An 18732-nucleotide genomic window follows, 5' to 3' on the forward strand; every position below is an offset into this window, starting at 1 on the left:
TAAACCTCCGGTTTTTCATCGATGCGTAATTACGCACGAACTGGAACCCGGGGGACCGCTGTGTGCACACGTTCACAACGCGAGAAATACTGTTCAATACGGCTTCATGCGAAAAACCCGTATATGAACATAGGAAGCAGAACAGCGCAGTCTCCCATTACCCAGACTGTAAGCACGGGAATAAAGCTTTGTTTGATTTCTGAAACCCTTCCTTTACGCCCTGTTTTCATTCAGGTAAGGGTCAACTATATTCACAATACTACTGACAGCAGGAAGATTAAAATATTCTTTTCTCAGCAGCTTATTAAAAACAGCTCCCATGATGTTCAAACCGATTTTTTACACAGAACACTGACAGCTTTGTGTTCTGAATCTCTTTTTCTCTTGCTTTTATTTAATGTGGCACAATGCACTGGTTCACAAACCAATAGCATTTAAACCACAGCACCCACAATGCTGCAGGTAAGTGTTTTGCACACTAAGCAGGTCATCTGACTATTCCCAGCTTTGTTTTGGGTTATGGAACCTTTATTTTTTTATGATTTTCTGAAGATAACACTACAGGTGGGATGGGTGGGTTGTCTTCATGGCTCAATAGCATTTCAAATACAGCACCCACACTGCTGAAACCAAGTGTTTTACACACCAGACAGGCCCCCGAACCTCATACAACCTTACTGTGGCTGTGGCCCCTTTCTTTATTTTGTAATGAGTTTCTGAAGATAACACTACAGGTAATACACTGGGACGGGTGGGTCGTCTTCATGGCTCAATAGCATTTCAAATACAGCACCCACTCTGCTGAAACCAAGTGTTTTACACACCAGACAGGCCCCCTAACTTTATATAACCTTGCTGTGGCTGTGGCCCCTTTCTTTAATTTTTTATGATTTTCTGAAGATAACACTACAGGTAATACACTGGGACGGGTGGGTCGTCTTCATGGCTCAATAGCATTTCAAATACAGCACCCACTCTGCTGAAACCAAGTGTTTTACACACCAGACAGGCCCCCGGACCTCGTACAACCTTGCTGTGGCTGTGGCCCCTTTCTTTACTTTTTTATGATTTTCTGAAGATTACACTACAGGTAATACACTGGGACAGGTGGGTCGTCTTCATGGCTCAATAGCATTTCAAATAGAGCACCCACTCTGCTGAAACCAAGTGTTTTACACACCAGACAGGCCCCCGGACCTCGTACAACCTTGCTGTGGCTGTGGCCCCTTTCTTTAATTTTTTATGATTTTCTGAAGATTACACTACAGGTAATACACTGGGACAGGTGGGTCATCTTCATGGCTCAATAGCATTTCAAATACAGCACCCACTCTGCTGAAACCAAGTGTTTTACACACCAGACAGGCCCCCGGACCTCGTACAACCTTCCTGTGGCTGTGGCTCCTTTCTTTATTTTGTAATGAGTTTCTGAAGATAACACTACAGGTAATACACTGGGACGGGTGGGTCGTCTTCATGGCTCAATAGCATTTCAAATACAGCACCCACTCTGCTGAAACCAAGTGTTTTACACACCAGACAGGCCCCCGAACCTCATACAACCTTACTGTGGCTGTGGCCCCTTTCTTTAATTTTTTATGATTTTCTGAAGATTACACTACAGGTAATACACTGGGACAGGTGGGTCGTCTTCATGGCTCAATAGCATTTCAAATACAGCACCCACTCTGCTGAAACCAAGTGTTTTACACACCAGACAGGCCCCCTAACTTTATATAACCTTGCTGTGGCTGTGGCCCCTTTCTTTAATTTTTTATGATTTTCTGAAGATAACACTACAGGTAATACACTGGGACAGGTGGGTCGTCTTCATGGCTCAATAGCATTTCAAATACAGCACCCACTCTGCTGAAACCAAGTGTTTTACACACCAGACAGGCCCCCGGACCTCGTACAACCTTGCTGTGGCTGTGGCCCCTTTCTTTAATTTTTTAATAAGAATTTTAGTTTTTCAATATGGCACCATTAGACAGGCGGTACATGGGGATTGGGGGGTGCTATTCATGAGTCAATAGCTCTTCAAGCACAACAGCCACAGTGCTGCAACCAGGTGTTTTACACCAGACATTTCCCCTAACCTTATACAACCTCGCTTTGAGTTGTGGAACATTTATTTATTTTTTAATTGTTTTTTTGACTGTAATCAAGTGTTGTGCTCACTAGGCAGGCCTCCTGACCTTTCACAGTCATGCTTTGTTGTGTGCAACTTTAATTATCTTTTTAGGATTTTTTGAACATGGCAACTTCCACCGAGACGGGTGGGGGGTGTGGGGGTGCTCTTCAATAGCTTTTTCATCTATACACACAAACGGATGTAACCAAGACACTCAGAACCTGTCACGCAGGGGCTGACTGCTGAGGATAGGGATCCAATGCGGTGCCCTTGGTAGGGTTGGCGCGAGACGCAGGCGTAGTCGGAGTAAACAGGCAGGGGCCCGAGTCCGGGAAGGCGTAGAAGTTGCGTCGGTAGGCAGAGGCGTAAATGAAGAGACAGGCTGGGGTCAGGATCCGAGAAAGTGTAAAACAGGCGAAGGTACAAAATCGAGTGGCTAAAGCAGTTGTCGGAAAAGCGGGGTCGAGGTCCAGGGGAGAAGTCATAGTAAGGCAAAAGCGTAGTTAGTAGGTAAGCTCCGGGAGAGAATCTCAATCGTGAGCAATGACCGGGGGACAGATGAGGGTTTAAGTAGAGGACTGATTGACATGTGCACGTTTGGTATGGGGAGAGCTCGAGGGAATGCGGGAGCACTTGCCTGCGTGAGGGAGATTCATGACAGAACCAACAGAATCAACCTGAACTCATAGAAAAACAAGAATGCCCCCGAGACACCTGAATCCCCCTCCTGGACCACTCTGGTATCAACAACCCCAAACCCATCCATACCAGCTAACAAGATTCAGAATCGGTGCAACCCTCCAACCTGGACCAAGAGCAGGATGGGACAAGAACCTGCACCACACTACGTACACAGGTTTGTATTTTTGGCTGAAGATGAAAATGTCTAACATAGATTGTTTTGGTTCTAGCAAACAATAAAAATAGTTGTTAAAATCCAAACACACATAATGAGATCACTCTCTGTCAGTATGTGTAACATTCTGGGTCTGGGCTCCTCTGTATTTGGGCTAAAGAGAGTTCAACAACATTTATTAAATGCACTGACATCATAATCTGACAAGATCCATTGTTTAGGGGAGACTTGACCACCCACTGTCCCCCTGGTATCGTGAAGCTCATTGTCCTTTAGCTTTCCAAAACCAGAATCACTTGGGACTCCGGGGGGATCGGTGTATGCAAAATATGAATTCCTTATGCAAGAAATTGTATATGGTCAATATAGCGATCATATCTTATCAGCAGATGGTAATCTCCAAAGAACAAGTAATAGGTTTATTCCACGCTGAAAAATGATCAAATGATTGATGAACCCAAGTGATTTGAAAGAAATGTTAAACAACTCAAAGCGAGGTTGTATAAGGTTAGGGGAGCTGTCTGGTGTGTAAAACACCTGGTTGCAGCACTGTGGCTGTTGTGCTTGAAGAGCTATTGACTCGTGAAGAGCACAATGTACTATCCCCATGTACCGCCTGTCTAATGGTGCCATATTGAAAAACTCATAAAAAAATAAAGAAAGGGGCCACAACCACAGCAAGGTTGTATAAGGTTCTGGGGGCTGTCTGGTGTGTAAAACACCTGGTTTCAGCAGTGTGGCTGTTGTATTTGAAATGCTATTGAGCCATGAAGACGACCCACCAGTCCCAGTGTATTACCTGTAGTGTTATCTTCAGAAACTCATTACAAAATAAAGAAAGGGGCCACAGCCACAGTAAGGTTGTATGAGGTTTGGGGGCCTGTCTGGTGTGTAAAACAACTGGTTTCAGCAGAGTGGGTGCTGTATTTGAAATGCTATTGAGCCATGAAGACGACCCACCCGTCCCAGTGTATTACCTGTAGTGTTATCTTCAGAAACTCATTACAAAATAAAGAAAGGGGCCACAGCCACAGTAAGGTTGTACGAGGTCCGGGGGCCTGTCTGGTGTGTAAAACACTTGGTTTCAGCAGAGTGGGTGCTGTATTTGAAATGCTATTGAGCCATGAAGACGACCCACCTGTCCCAGTGTATTACCTGTAGTGTAATCTTCAGAAAATCATAAAAAATTAAAGAAAGGGGCCACAGCCACAGCAAGGTTGTACGAGGTCCGGGGGCCTGTCTGGTGTGTAAAACACTTGGTTTCAGCAGAGTGGGTGCTGTATTTGAAATGCTATTGAGCCATGAAGACGACCCACCTGTCCCAGTGTATTACCTGTAGTGTAATCTTCAGAAAATCATAAAAAATTAAAGAAAGGGGCCACAGCCACAGCAAGGTTGTACGAGGTCCGGGGGCCTGTCTGGTGTGTAAAACACTTGGTTTCAGCAGAGTGGGTGCTGTATTTGAAATGCTATTGAGCCATGAAGACGACCCACCTGTCCCAGTGTATTACCTGTAGTGTAATCTTCAGAAAATCATAAAAAATTAAAGAAAGGGGCCACAGCCACAGCAAGGTTGTACGAGGTCCGGGGGCCTGTCTGGTGTGTAAAACACTTGGTTTCAGCAGAGTGGGTGCTCTATTTGAAATGCTATTGAGCCATGAAGACGACCCACCTGTCCCAGTGTATTACCTGTAGTGTAATCTTCAGAAAATCATAAAAAATTAAAGAAAGGGGCCACAGCCACAGCAAGGTTGTACGAGGTCCGGGGGCCTGTCTGGTGTGTAAAACACTTGGTTTCAGCAGAGTTGGTGCTGTATTTGAAATGCTATTGAGCCATGAAGACGACCCACCCGTCCCAGTGTATTACCTGTAGTGTTATCTTCAGAAAATCATAAAAAATTAAAGAAAGGGGCCACAGCCACAGCAAGGTTATATAAAGTTAGGGGGCCTGTCTGGTGTGTAAAACACTTGGTTTCAGCAGAGTGGGTGCTGTATTTGAAATGCTATTGAGCCATGAAGACGACCCACCCGTCCCAGTGTATTACCTGTAGTGTTATCTTCAGAAACTCATTACAAAATAAAGAAAGGGGCCACAGCCACTGTAAGGTTGTATGAGGTTCGGGGGCCTGTCTGGTGTGTAAAACACTTGGTTTCAGCAGTGTGGGTGCTGTATTTGAAATGCTATTGAGCCATGAAGACAACCCACCCATCCCACCTGTAGTGTTATCTTCAGAAAATCATAAAAAAATAAAGGTTCCATAACCCAAAACAAAGCTGGGAATAGTCAGATGACCTGCTTAGTGTGCAAAACACTTACCTGCAGCATTGTGGGTGCTGTGGTTTAAATGCTATTGGTTTGTGAACAGAATACCCCTATCCCAGTGCATTGTGCCACATTAAATAAAAGCAAGAGAAAAAGAGATTCAGAACACAAAGCTGTGTCAGTGTTCTGTGTAAAAAGTCGGTATGAACATCATGGGAGCTATTTTTAATAAGCTGCTGAGAAAAGAATATTTTAATCTTCCTGCTGTCAGTAGTATTGTGAATATAGTTGACCCTTACCTGAATGAAAACAGGGCGTAAAGGAAGGGTTTCAGAAATCAAACAAAGCTTTATTCCCGTGCTTACAGTCTGGGTAATGGGAGACTGCGCTGTTCTGCTTCCTATGGTCATATACGGGTTTTTCGCATGAAGCCGTATTGAACAGTATTTCTCGCGTTGTGAACGTGTGCACACAGCGGTCCCCCGGGTTCCAGTTCGTGCGTAATTACGCATCGATGAAAAACCGGAGGTTTAAAAAAAGATAATTAGCTCACCGATAGATTGATGTAAAGGCTGTGGAAATATCCACAAGTCGTGGTCTTTAAAATGCTTTTGGTTTGAAGGCGTTCTGTGCTTCCATTGCGGAGATATGGACAAAAGCATATTCGTGCTTGGTCAAAAAAATGTCATAAAAACGAAAAAGTAAAGGCTGAGAAAGCATCCACAATGTATTTTATACACAAAGCAAGTGTTTTTGTAACTCTAAGAGATTTCGTGAAAGCGCTACAGGCGTGCCGAAATCGTTTTCGAACTTCAAGCTAACTTTACCCCGGTTCAGAGCGATGTGTCCAAGTGGCTGTAAAAGGGGTTGGATGTCATGTCACCGTAGCTTAGTTGTGTCACGACCACCAGGCAGTCAAGACCAAAGCGTAAGCGAGCTAATCAGACCCAGCAGCGGGTGATTATTAACAAACGCCGCCGCACGAGTTAAACCACCTGCGCACACTCATTGCGGTGCGCACTGCTATTTAAACCATCTTCACCTGCTTCCCACTGCTCGGTATTGAGTCTACTCCTTGAAAGCTCTACCTGGCGTTTTTCCCCGTACCTCGTTTATTCTGGATTTTGGATTCCCCTTCTGCCTTTTCGACTTTGCACCTCGCCTCTCGACTCGGACTGTCTGCTACCGGTGAACTTCCTGGATTACGACTTGCCTTTCGCCTTTTGACTACGACCTTGCCTCTCGTTCTGGTTTGTTCGCCTGCCTCATCTATCACCCGTGCCTGCGTCTGCACAGGATCCGTGTATCTTCTCACCAGGGATTCCTAACAAGTTGGTTAAAGTCCCTCTTTATTAAACAAAAGAACTGCGGTTTGAATCCCAGCTGTGTATTTCTTCCTATCTTGTAGTACAGAACGTACCATTTTGGGCACTCACAAAGGGCTTGATTTCGTTAAATGCATGTGTTCATTTCCTTTCTGGAAAACTTGTTTTTGATTAAATTCACACAGCTTGCGAAACATGAAATTCAGTTCTTGGTTATCAGTGCAGAAGAAATATTACCGGCTGGCAAAAAGAACGGTAAGAGATTTTTTTGGGGGATTCAAGAAAATTCTCCGCCAGTCAGTGTCTGTGGCCCGATCGGTTAGTGCATTTGGTTGTTATCCAAAAGGTTGGTGGTTCAAGTCCAACCAGGGATGGGTTTCTTTTGTGATGTAAACATTGTTTTCGCATAGGTCGATTGGATTTTTGAGCTAAACCATAGCTATTTTAATATTTGTAGGAAATGCGACTGTTCAACAAGTGTCAAAAATGTCCAATAATGCCCAACATCGCAACTCCCCAGAAAACCATATTCACCCAAGAAAAATTATCGTTGAATCGTCATTTATACTCCCGTCACATCCTCTGCTGAAATATTTTAAAAATACAATGCAGATTTGTTTGAGAACTTGACAAGCATTGTTTTGTTAGCACTGTGCAGTTGGATTTTAATATTTTGATATTTACCTTTTTTTTAAACTGTAAATACTGTACAATCTATTGTAATTGTGTTGTAATATTAAAATGTTAGCTGAGGATGCAAAGGGGTGAAAGGGAAAGGCCAGAGGGTACAGTAACAACAAGGTTAGGATTGGTGGAGGTGTTGATGGTTTTTCTCTGTAGAGGATGATTGAGTTTTTTATCCTTCTCTGAAGTGAGAAACTGGAAGAGTTGGGAGTTGAGAGATCTGATGAGGTTAGTTATAAAAGGAAGTTGATGTGGAGCTGTTAGCTGTAAGAATTCCTTAATGTCTTTGATGTTGTCATCAAAGATAAACTGCAGTCAGCAAAGCTAAAAAGAAATGTATCTTTGCATACTGCCCTGTCTTTCTAACACCTGAAGAAGGCTCCACGGCCAACACGTTGTTTCCTTTCTTCTCTTTTCAGCATGGAATAACCTTTTACTTGTTCCTTTGCAGCCTACGCATGCTGACGCAGCTACTCACCTGATATTTAACATTCCTATAATCACAAATATGAATGTCCACTGTGGGTATTTTTTCCATGGTTATTTATTCTGTCATTGAAGCATATTTTATGTCATACCGAAGTGTCATAATCACTGAAATTTTTTTTTTATTTAGAAAGTAAGAAAATGATAAATCACTATGAATTGCATTTAGCCTGTACTGATCTAGATTTTCTATATACTTTAACATGCCATGTTCACAATGTCACAACTGAAATGCAACAGTGAAGTGTTGTAATGTACATAGTGTCGGAACATTGAGATGTTTTGGTAATGAGGAAGGAGGGACATGCCATATTCACAGGGTCATATTTAAAAAAAATGGCACAGTAAAATTTCCTAAAGTTCAGGATTTTGATAGTCTGTTCAATTGTCTCTCACACCTCAATGTCAGACTTTTTAGATATTTTTATAACCAGGGGGTAGGTTTATAGCAAGAAGCAGAAAGTGCCATCACCCGTTGCTCATCCTCGGTTAACCATATATTCTCATATGCCATGTTCTAAATGTCCCATTTATATTAAAATTTCTTCTAAAATGCAAGATTTTAAGACTTTTTATGATCAGCAGGTAAGGTCGTGGTAAATATGCAGAAAGTGCCTGTGAACTTATGTTTTGCCTTTGTCTTATTTACTTATTGTGTTTGTGTTATTGTGAGTTTTGAAAATTGGTTTACAATTTTCTGAAATGTGTTTCACACAAAAATTCTATTTGGATATTCACTACTTACATATTCCCCTTTGCTGAGGATAAATACAGTAATCCATCCCGATTAGTACTTTTAAAAATTACTGTAAAGAGCCATCTACAGGTGAAAGGCGGCATAACATCACAGCAGCAGCATTTAAGGCAGAAGAAGCTGGCGAATAAGAAGCCAGATTCAGCTTCGTTAATGCAATACCATTGGGTGAGGTGGAAAAATATTTCTTGCTCTGAATCCTAACATTTGTATAGGAGGTGTTCTAGTACTTCTTGCCTCAGATAAAACTACCAATACACTTATTTCTACTCCATCAATAGCAGCAGTGTTATCGGTACTGAGTCCTAAATGTACAGATGCAGCCATTCAAAATGGGTGAGGTATTTCGCGGCATACCCCGGTGGGCGTGTCGCGGTATCACGCGGTATCACGCAGTTCACGTGTGTCACGTGACTTACTATCCGGCGTCGCCTTGTAAAACCGCCAGGGGGAGCTTAACCTCTCATGTACAGCATTTGAGCCTTTAATTTTGAACTGTGTATTACAGCATGTTAATCATCAGTCATTAAAATGTTGGTATATATTATGAAAGCAAGATTGCTCAGTTGGACAGAAGTACACAACCTACCTTTATCAGAAATATTTATGCATCAAAGCCTTTACTGAAGATATTACTAATAGTATTAATAATGGATGACTTTGGACAAGCTGTATACTCAAAGTATAATTTCTTTAGCACGTTTGTACAAGCACTTGGAATCTGTCCAAGCCATACTTTGTCAGGCATTTTGTTTTACTTCAACAGGCATAAAAACTTCCTTGCTTTTAACAGGGCGTTTCATAATTTCTAGCTACGAAAATGATTTAAAATGCGACACCTATCATTGAACTAGAGCTTAAAATATCACAAGGAAAAATACACTCCGGTATTCCATTTCTCCCTAAACATTGTAAGCTTCGAAGTCTTTAACTAACGTGATACCGGAGTCAACAAGCATACTTTAAGAATTTGATTAAAAGGGAATATAATATGGAATTGCGTATCTAAAGAATTTAATAATGGTATGATTATATCCGTGTACTGCAACAGGGCTGTGTAGGGCTGTTTCGCCTGCCTGATCATTGTGTTTACAGACATTGCGTGCTGTCTTGTAGCCTACTGGTCTAGGTGAGTGACTACCAACTGGCAGGTTGTGTGTTCGAATCCAGCTGGTGCTGGACTTTTATTTTAACAAACATTTCTTCGAAAAAATAGGTAAGCGATATTATGGACAATCAATTGACTTTTATATTTCAAAATATCTCAACATGATCGATATTTGCGATATTTTGAACATATCTTCCCTTCTGACAGCGGTTCCTGCTTCTATTGTGTGTGTGTGTGCAACAGTAAATATTTGTTATTGTTAGCAAAATATTTTGAATTATATTTAACCCTATTTTTTCTTTAGTTTTGTATTTAACTTATTATATGATAGTCAGACTTAATGTATATTTGAACAATGAAAATATATTTTTAGAAGATTTTACATTAAGCACTTAAAATTAATATGGTTAATAATAGTAAACTGTAACATGCTGTAACAAGATCGGTTACAAGAAGAAAATGCTTTCAGAGAAAATGTTTCAACCAAACCTGTTCCCACACACCCCGCCCCCACTACCATTAGAATATACACAAACATTTTAGCGTTTCATTCTGAGCAGAAGACCCTCACACCTGAAGAGTGCTGGCTGTGATGAATTAAACCGGTTTTACAGGTTTCAATCACAGACCATGTGACATGGGACTCAGTAAACTACAGTAACACCGTATTTGATAACGCTTTAAAAACGCTATAAAATAATGTGACTTGGCACAGAACAAGTTTACAACACAGTACAAAGATAAATGCTGACCATGACTTTAGAAGCATAAATTGCCTTACACTCAATTTAAACACAAGCTGTCTTTAGCCCTCTAAGCTGGTTCATACAGAAATGTAGAGATCCAGGCTTGGAACACACAGCTTCATTAGCGAATACATATGCAGGACAACTAGAGAAGACGTTTTACAGAGGATGGATTTTTAGAAACATCCCATCAGACATCCCATCATATTCACAACGTGAAATCTAGAAAATAATATTACGTAACCAAAATCCGCAATATGGAAACAGAACCTGTGTAATTGTTGATAGATGATGTACTCGTAACATTTTTTCAAGATGAACTACAACATTTAAAAAATGACTTGTATGTACTTGATATCTCTAATCAATCCACGGGTCCCAGCACAAAATGAAACTAAAACGCATACCGTTTCGCGCTTCTTATTAGTTGCTCAAAAGTAATTTGACCGTATGAAATGCATAATATAAACCTAGAAACATATACGTGAGCAGTACTTAAGCACTGTAGTATCGGTGTTAAGACATACCTCTCAAATACTGTAAATCAAGTTAAAAATATCTCAAGACCGATTCTGGTCGTAATGAAACCATGCAAGGGAGTTTTTATGTCCGTTGCAGTTCTTTTGCAACATGAATATAATTATATCGTTATTAATTTCTTGAGATACGCTATTCCATATTATATTCCCTTTTAATCAAATTCTAAAAGTATGCTTGTTGACTCCGGTATCACGTTAGTTAAAGACTTCGAAGCTTACAATGTTTAGGGAGAAATGGAATACCGGTGTGTATTTTTTTCTTTAAAGTACCGAGACCAGCCATATACTGTATGTTTATGTTAAGATTTCCCTTCAGTGGTAAAATTAGATATGAATATTCAATACTTAAACGGGCACAGTTAAGACATTAAATATACATATACATATTGTATACAGTACAGTTTGCATACGGTAATATGTTTATGTTACGCGATTAAAAAATAAATAAATAAAACTGGAAGGTCCAGCACCACCATTATGTTTATATGGTTGTTTTTGTTGGTTGGTTGTTATTATGGTTATTAATAATACGATTTATAGTTGAAATCTGAGCCTAAATAAAAAGAAAAAGCAAGTGATTAGGTTTATGAGCAATCTAATTACTTATTCGTTTAAAACGCTATATAAAATAAAGTTTATTATTAATTTGCTGGACAGAGCGGTGAACATTATTATGCATAAGACAAAGATAACGATCCTGATCAGTTTAGAAATCTGTGTACGCTGTAAGGTTTTTACTTCTTAAACTTTTAAAATACACGTTTTGAATAGAAAGAAATCCTCTTCCTGGTAGTGTGTATAGCACGCCAGCACGTCTTTTTTCTCCAATCAGAGGGGTGTCAGATAGTGTCAGCCAATCACCATTCTGCGTTGGGTAGCAACGGGTGACTGTTCTCAGGCGGAAGATGTAAACAGCTTAATGTTCGTGTTAAATAATTTTTTTTAATTCAATTAAACGGGCACAGTTAAGACATCAAATATACATATACATACTGTATACAGTACAGTTTGCATACGGTAATATGTTTATGTTACGCGATTAAAAAATAAATAAATAAAAATGAAAAGTCCAGCTGGATTCGAACACACAACCAGCCAGTTGGTAGTCACGCACCTAGACCAGTAGGCTACAAGACAGCTCGCATGACCAGGTAGGCGAAACAGCCTTACACAGTCCTGCCGCAGTACACGGATATAATCATACCGTTATTAAATTCTTTAGATACGCGATTCCATATTATATTCCCTTTTAATCAAATTCTAAAAGTATGCTTGTTGACTCCGGTATCACATTAGTTAAAGACTTCGAAGCTTACAATGTTTAGGGAGAAATGGAATACTGGTGTGTATTTTTTTCTTTAAAGTACCAAGACCAGCCATATACTGTATGTTTACGTTCCAAAATTAATATCGTTTATGGCCTTCACACGCGTTACAGTATGCTCCTATTCTTTTTATGCTCAGCTACTAAGATTTCCCTTCAGTGGTAAAATTCAATATCTACAACGGGCACAGTAAAGACGTTTACAATAAGTCTTTCTACGACAGACCAACGGACCACGAGTGCCCCTGTCGGTCAACCAATCACGCACCGCGGTATCGCGTGTCATCTTACCTGCGGTATCTGTACTGCGGTGTCTGTACCGCGCACTTTGAATGGCTGCATCTGTATATTCAGAAGATGGCAAAACAGAGCACAAAGCAACTCATCGTAGCAATTAACAGGGTCTAGGAGGAGAAGCTGACCGAACAAAGTTACCGAAAATAATTTCCGTAAGACTCTTTTGTGCTCTCCAGAAGATTGAAAAGGGCAGCGGAGGACAGTCGGGCATGTAATTTCGCGAAAACTTTTGTTTTGTCTAAATTGCCAGTATTTAACACCGCACTGGGGGGGTTAATACAGACACACTGACTGGACACTCCAGTACATGAACACTGCACTGAGAGAGAGAGGGGTTCATACAGACACACTGACTGGACACTCCAGTACATGAACACTGCACTGAGAGAGAGAGGGGTTCATACACACACACTGACTGGACACTCCAGTACATGAACACTGCACTGAGAGAGAGAGGGGTTCATACAGACACACTGACTGGACACTCCAGTACATTAACACTGCACTGAGAGAGAGGGGTTAATACAGACACACTGGCTGACTGGACACTGCTGAACAATGCAGTACATTTACACTGCACAGAAGAGATAGTTACCGCCACGTCGATAAATAATCTGCCCACAAACATTTCCAAGACTCCAAAGTCTCCTAAATTGGCTTTCACATGGAGAAAGTGTGTCAATTGACGACATATTTCTGTCCAAATTTAAAGAACAGCAATAACATTAATGAGAATATAACCAGACCACAACTAGTTTAGTTCGCAGAAAATAATCCCTCGGCAACATCACAAACCTCTCCTACTTCGCTCTGCATCTCTCCACTACAGATTCAACAGTGAGGAAGTTAAAAACACCGTTTTTAAACACAAACGTTACTAATTGAAAGTCACTGCACTTACCCGACGGCTCCGTTTCTTCATTTGTTTCTGCAGTGATTTCACAGGGAGGCATGAGTCCAACATGATCCGTCTGTCCCTGATATCCTCCTGCTCCCGACTCCTTCTCCCATAACTGCAATCGCACTTTAAAGGTCTCGTTTTCCTTCATTCGCGTTATTTCTGTCCCGAAACTGTCCTTGACACACTGTGTGATATTAATCACGGCCCGACTCACCAGGATCTGGGAGACGCTGTGGAGTTTGTCTTGAAACGAGACCTGGGAGTCAGACATCGTGTTTCAAAAAACTTCTGAAACTTCATACACAAACGATTTGAGCAAAACCCCCATGAAACAGTGAAGCTCGTTTTCCTGCTTCATTTGCGCGATTTCGGCCCCGAAAACATTGTCGACAGACATGATTTTAATCAAAACCCGTCTCGCCAGAACCTGGGAGATCCGGCGGAGTTTTTCTTCAATCGACTTCTCGGAATCATCTGTCCGGTTTCGGAAAACTTCTGAAACTTCGTGCACGATCGAGCTAAGCACAGTCTCCATGAAAGAGTGCACCTCAGTTTCCAGATTAAGCAACAGATTCTCCATGTTTTTCAGAGTCGATCTGAAAAACACAAACAATTCCTGCAGCTGCAGTCGCTGTAAACACGTGGGTTTGAACACAGAAAGCGAAACGTGCTCAAACAGAGGACTTCCGGGTTATCAGATGAACTTTCCTTAGTGACCGTTGCTATGAACTACAAATATATTAGTCGAATAAAAATAATCTGAAAAAAATAGTCCAGAATAGATATTTGCGTTATATTATAGTGTAACGTATACGGCCGACATTTTTTTATTATTTTTATTAAATGTGTAAATAATTTACAAATACAACTACAGGAGCAAAAATCGATACAAGAAAAAAAAACACGGACAGAAAAAAAATTAACTGCCAGAGGTAACGATGTAAATTATATTTTTTACATATATCAAATGTTTTCCTTGCTTTAGCATTTTTTTTCATTGTTATAGAATTTAAATAATATTTCAACTCCATCTGAAAAGTACTAAAAAGGGGAGTATTATTGGACCGTTTTGATTTTATGAATGTGAAATTTACTAAGAATGACTAATAAATTTGCTATAAATAAATGCTTTTTAAAAAAAGTTATCTTACACAGTACAATATAAAAGTCATTAAACCTAAAAAAAACACCTTTAAATGCCTACAAACAAAATTGTGCAAGTCTGTCCAAAACAACTTCACAAACACACACCTACCAAAGGTTCCCTTTCAGCCCGACAAAAAATGCACAAATCATCCTGCTCATGCTTAAATAAGTACTTTAGAGAGTACTTATTTAACTGGATAAAACTTATGAACAATTTTAAATGATATCTTTTTAACTTTATTTGTAATACAATATCCAACAGGAGTTGTCCAAACTAACTTCCAATTTATATTTTCAAATGGTGCAATCCAAAAAGATCAACTTGACGCACATGCCTTTCCTGTATAAAGTAAAAATCATCTCTCATTTTTTTACAAAACAAATCGCTTTTCTTTTTGCAACATTTCGAATACCGTTAATTTCATAGAAACATCTACCTCAATTTCTTATTTATTCCGCACGTCTGCAGTCACTGTTTACATGTCTGCATTGTTTACTTGTACGTTGTCTACTGTTTGTACAGTATATTGTCTTGATGCACTGTCTGTACTTTGTGTAAAGTATCTATATCTAGATATATCTATATCTATGCTCTCGCAGTCTCCTTCCTCACCGCTCCTGCTCGCTTGACACTCAGTCTCTATGCCTGGGCTCGTTGAATCTCTGTCCAAGTCTTTTGGATCTTAATGACTATATGACCAAAAAATAATTTCAGGTTTACAAATTTGACACCTACTCAATTCAGAGTGCACATGTTTCTTGTTACAGAGGGGAAAAAATGCACATGAAATTTCTCATGCTCACCTATAAGGCTCTGCATGGCTTGGCACCTCATTACCTGTCTGAACTATTATCGCCCTACTCCCCACCTCGCAACCTTCTCTCTTCTAATTCTGCTCTCCTAACTGTTCCCCAAGCCCATCTACATTCTGTGGGTGACAGGGCCTTCTCCTGTTATGCCCCAAGCCCTGGAACTCTCTCCCCAAGGATATCACAGAGTCACCTTCTCTAAACTACTTCAAATCGAGACTCAAAACCCTCTTCTTTAGAAAAGCCTTTACTGAACTGGTTCCATTCTTCACCCCTCTGCTTTTCTTAGTACCACCATCCACGGTCTCCTCTATATATTGTAATTGTGTTTTATCTTGTGTATTTTTATTTATTGTTGTTGTCATTCTGTAAAGAGCTTTGAGAAGCCACCTTTTAAGGCGCTATCCCCATGTACCCCATGTATTAAGAAGACCCCCCTATTCCAGTATATTACCTGTAGTGTTATATTAAAAAAAATCATAAAAAAAGAAAGAACACTTTCACAACCCAAAGCAAGGTTGTATAAGGTGAGGGGAGCTGTATGGTGTGTAAAACACTTGGTTGTAGCATTGTGAATGTTGTGCTTCAAATGCTATTGAGTCATGAAGAGGACCTCCCTATCCCAGTGTATTGCGTGTCTAATAGGTGCCGTATTGAAAAAATCATAACAAAAACTGAAAGAGGTTTCACAACCCAAAGCAAGGCTGGGAAAGGTCAGAGGACCTGCTTAGTGTGTAAAACACTTACTTGCAGCATTGTGGGTGCTGTGGTTTAAATGCTATTGGCTTGTGAACAGCATCCCCCTATCCTAGTGCACAGTGCCACATTCAATAAAACCATGAGAAAAAGAGATTCACAACCCAAAGCTCTGCCAGTCTTCTGTGTAAACAATCATGGACATCATGATTTGAACATCATGGGTGCTGTTTTTAAAAAGCTGTTGAGTAAAGAATAGGAATTTTCCCGCAGAATGAAAACAGGAAATAAAGAAAGGGTTTCAGAAATAAAACAAAGCTTTATTCCCGTGCTGACAGTCTGGGTAATTGGAAACTGCTGTTCTGCTTCCTATGGTCATATATGAGTTTTTCGCATGAAACTCTATTGAGCAGTATTTCTGCGTTGTGAACGTATGTATGTATACAGCGGTCCCCCAGTGTTCCAGATGGTGCGTAATTGCGCATCAGTCAAAACCCCGACTGTCAGAAAAGGATAATTAGCTCACTGATATGTTTATGGAGGGGTTGTGAAAATTTTCAATGTCGTGGTCTTTAAAATGCATTTGGTTTGAAGGCGTTCTGTGTTATATGATATGTGATATGGACACAAGAATATTCGTGCGTGGAATAAAAAGACAAACTGAAGGCTGTGAGAACATTCACAATGTACTTTATACACAGAGCAATTGTATATACAAAGCAATTGTTTCATAAAAACGCTACAGGCGTGCCAAAATCGCTTTTGAACTTCAAGCTTACTTTACCCCGGTCAAAGTGATGAAGACACAGACATTCAATGAAAACGAATTTGATTCACTCAAGGCTCCGCTCTTTTGTTGTGATGTCATTTTAATTAATGTTATCTGTGATTAGGTGTCGTTTTTGTCTCTTTTAACTTAAGAGTTAAAGAGTTTAAGAGTCTGCTCCTTTCTTCCTGGTATAGAAATAACATGTTCCGTGTTTACAACCACCACTATAAATTATTTGTTCATCTCTAACGCCTGTCTGCGTTGACAAGGCATCTCAAAATGACATATTAAATAAGAACACGATCCTTCCGGTTACCATTCCTGTGGTTGGAGCGTTGTTTCGCCCTTTTTCGTTCTTCTACAATATTTACAGACAGGGCTTTATCACTGGAGTTGTACAGAAGAAGTGTGCATCGGTCCATGAAAATCATCAGTACTGCTGTTGTTCTATGCGTAGTTTAACCGAGAGCACTTAAAAGATGCAAAAAGCTTTCAAAGAAAACAGAATTAAAAGACAGTAGAGTAAGGAGGTAAAAAAGCACTCCCCCGTCGAGGAATTAACCACCGTCGCCCGTGTGACTGGATATAAAAATAACTGATTCGTTTTTGCCCAGTCTCTGGAAGCTTCAATGCGATTATTTTTCCTTCCTTATTTCTTCATTCCCATGAATTTACTCTGTAGTAGAGGAAACACGAAAGTGGGAAATTGCAGGCATTCTCCATTAGTACACACTACTGGGGATGTAGCTCAGTGGTAGAGTGCATGCTTCGCATGTATGAGGTCCCGGGTTCAATCCCTGGCATCTCCAAGTGCTTTATATTATTGTGCTCACATTGCAATCTTCTGTTGAGTGAGAACTCTTTGTTGGTGTTCATAGAGAGCCAGGTTTACACAATTAAGTTCAGTCACACACGAAGTGCTACAGTGTTGCTCTGCTGTTTTAAATGTACCTTCAAAGCATTTAGTTCTGTTAACTACAACAAATGATTTGAACTAATTTGACGTCATATTCAGGAAATCCAGAATACGTCTCCACACTTGTCGTGGCTGTTGAAGAAATCACCTGTTAAATCTCACCCGGGATTTCTTGAGAGATCGTTCAGCGAGCGAGTCCTCCCTCTGGACCCCGCACTGAGCTGAAAGCTGTGCGAATTCCTCACTGCGTGTCCTGTACTGTTACAGGTGCTCTCGTGTAGATGTGGAGCACAGCCATAAGGACACTTTGAACTTTTTCCGTATGTGAAGGAAAAGGCAAAAGAGCATGACTAGTATTAATCGTTTAAAATATCCATGGTACAACTCGAGAAAGTACTGAAGGACTAAACAACGACCTTTGATGATTACAAGAGATTCAAGAAACACAACCGTCCGCACACGGGCTTGGATCCTGAACGCTTAAGTTAAGACAAAGCGAAGGATATGAACTGTAAAATCTCTTACAGTTTGTGAAATAAAACAATTTCTTACTTTCTTAATAATTTCTTACTGCTGATAGATGATTTATTGCATTTTAACAAAATTAAACTGTTATTCACACACTCTAACGAAGATAAACATTAGTGTCTTCCGGTGTGTGAGCCCATTTCTAATAAGAATAAAAAATAAGTTATATAAATTGAATTGTTCTACTTTTTATACTTACATAGTCTTATTAATATTTCAGTTAAATATTTTCTTCTGTAGTAATACTAGTCTCGATTTACAATTTTTGGACATTGTGCATCTTAAATAATTTTGTTATTAGTTTCGGTTTTGGAAAATCGCGCCTAGAACTACCAAAACTGGTAATGTTCACAAGATGTGTAATGCAATAGCGGCCTTCTGGGTGGAAAACAAAAAGTATTTCTTGGTATGAATCCTAGCTCATTTATAGGCGGCATTCTAGGACTTCTC

General features: G+C 40.2%; 1 protein-coding gene and 1 non-coding gene across 2 annotated transcripts in view; one reads left to right on the forward strand and one right to left on the reverse strand.

Annotated features, from left to right (window-relative positions):
• LOC148671543 (scavenger receptor cysteine-rich type 1 protein M130-like) overlaps positions 1 to 18732 on the reverse strand; it is a 401186-nt gene that overhangs the window by 368758 nt on the left and 13696 nt on the right. The window lies entirely within an intron of this gene.
• trnaa-cgc (transfer RNA alanine (anticodon CGC)) lies at positions 17576 to 17647 on the forward strand. Its single transcript has one exon. It is a non-coding gene; the product is annotated as a tRNA-Ala (tRNA).

Source organism: Lepisosteus platostomus, chromosome 5, assembly GCF_059453375.1.
Source record: "Lepisosteus platostomus isolate fLepPlt1 chromosome 5, fLepPlt1.hap1, whole genome shotgun sequence".
Classification (NCBI taxonomy): domain Eukaryota; kingdom Metazoa; phylum Chordata; class Actinopteri; order Semionotiformes; family Lepisosteidae; genus Lepisosteus; species Lepisosteus platostomus.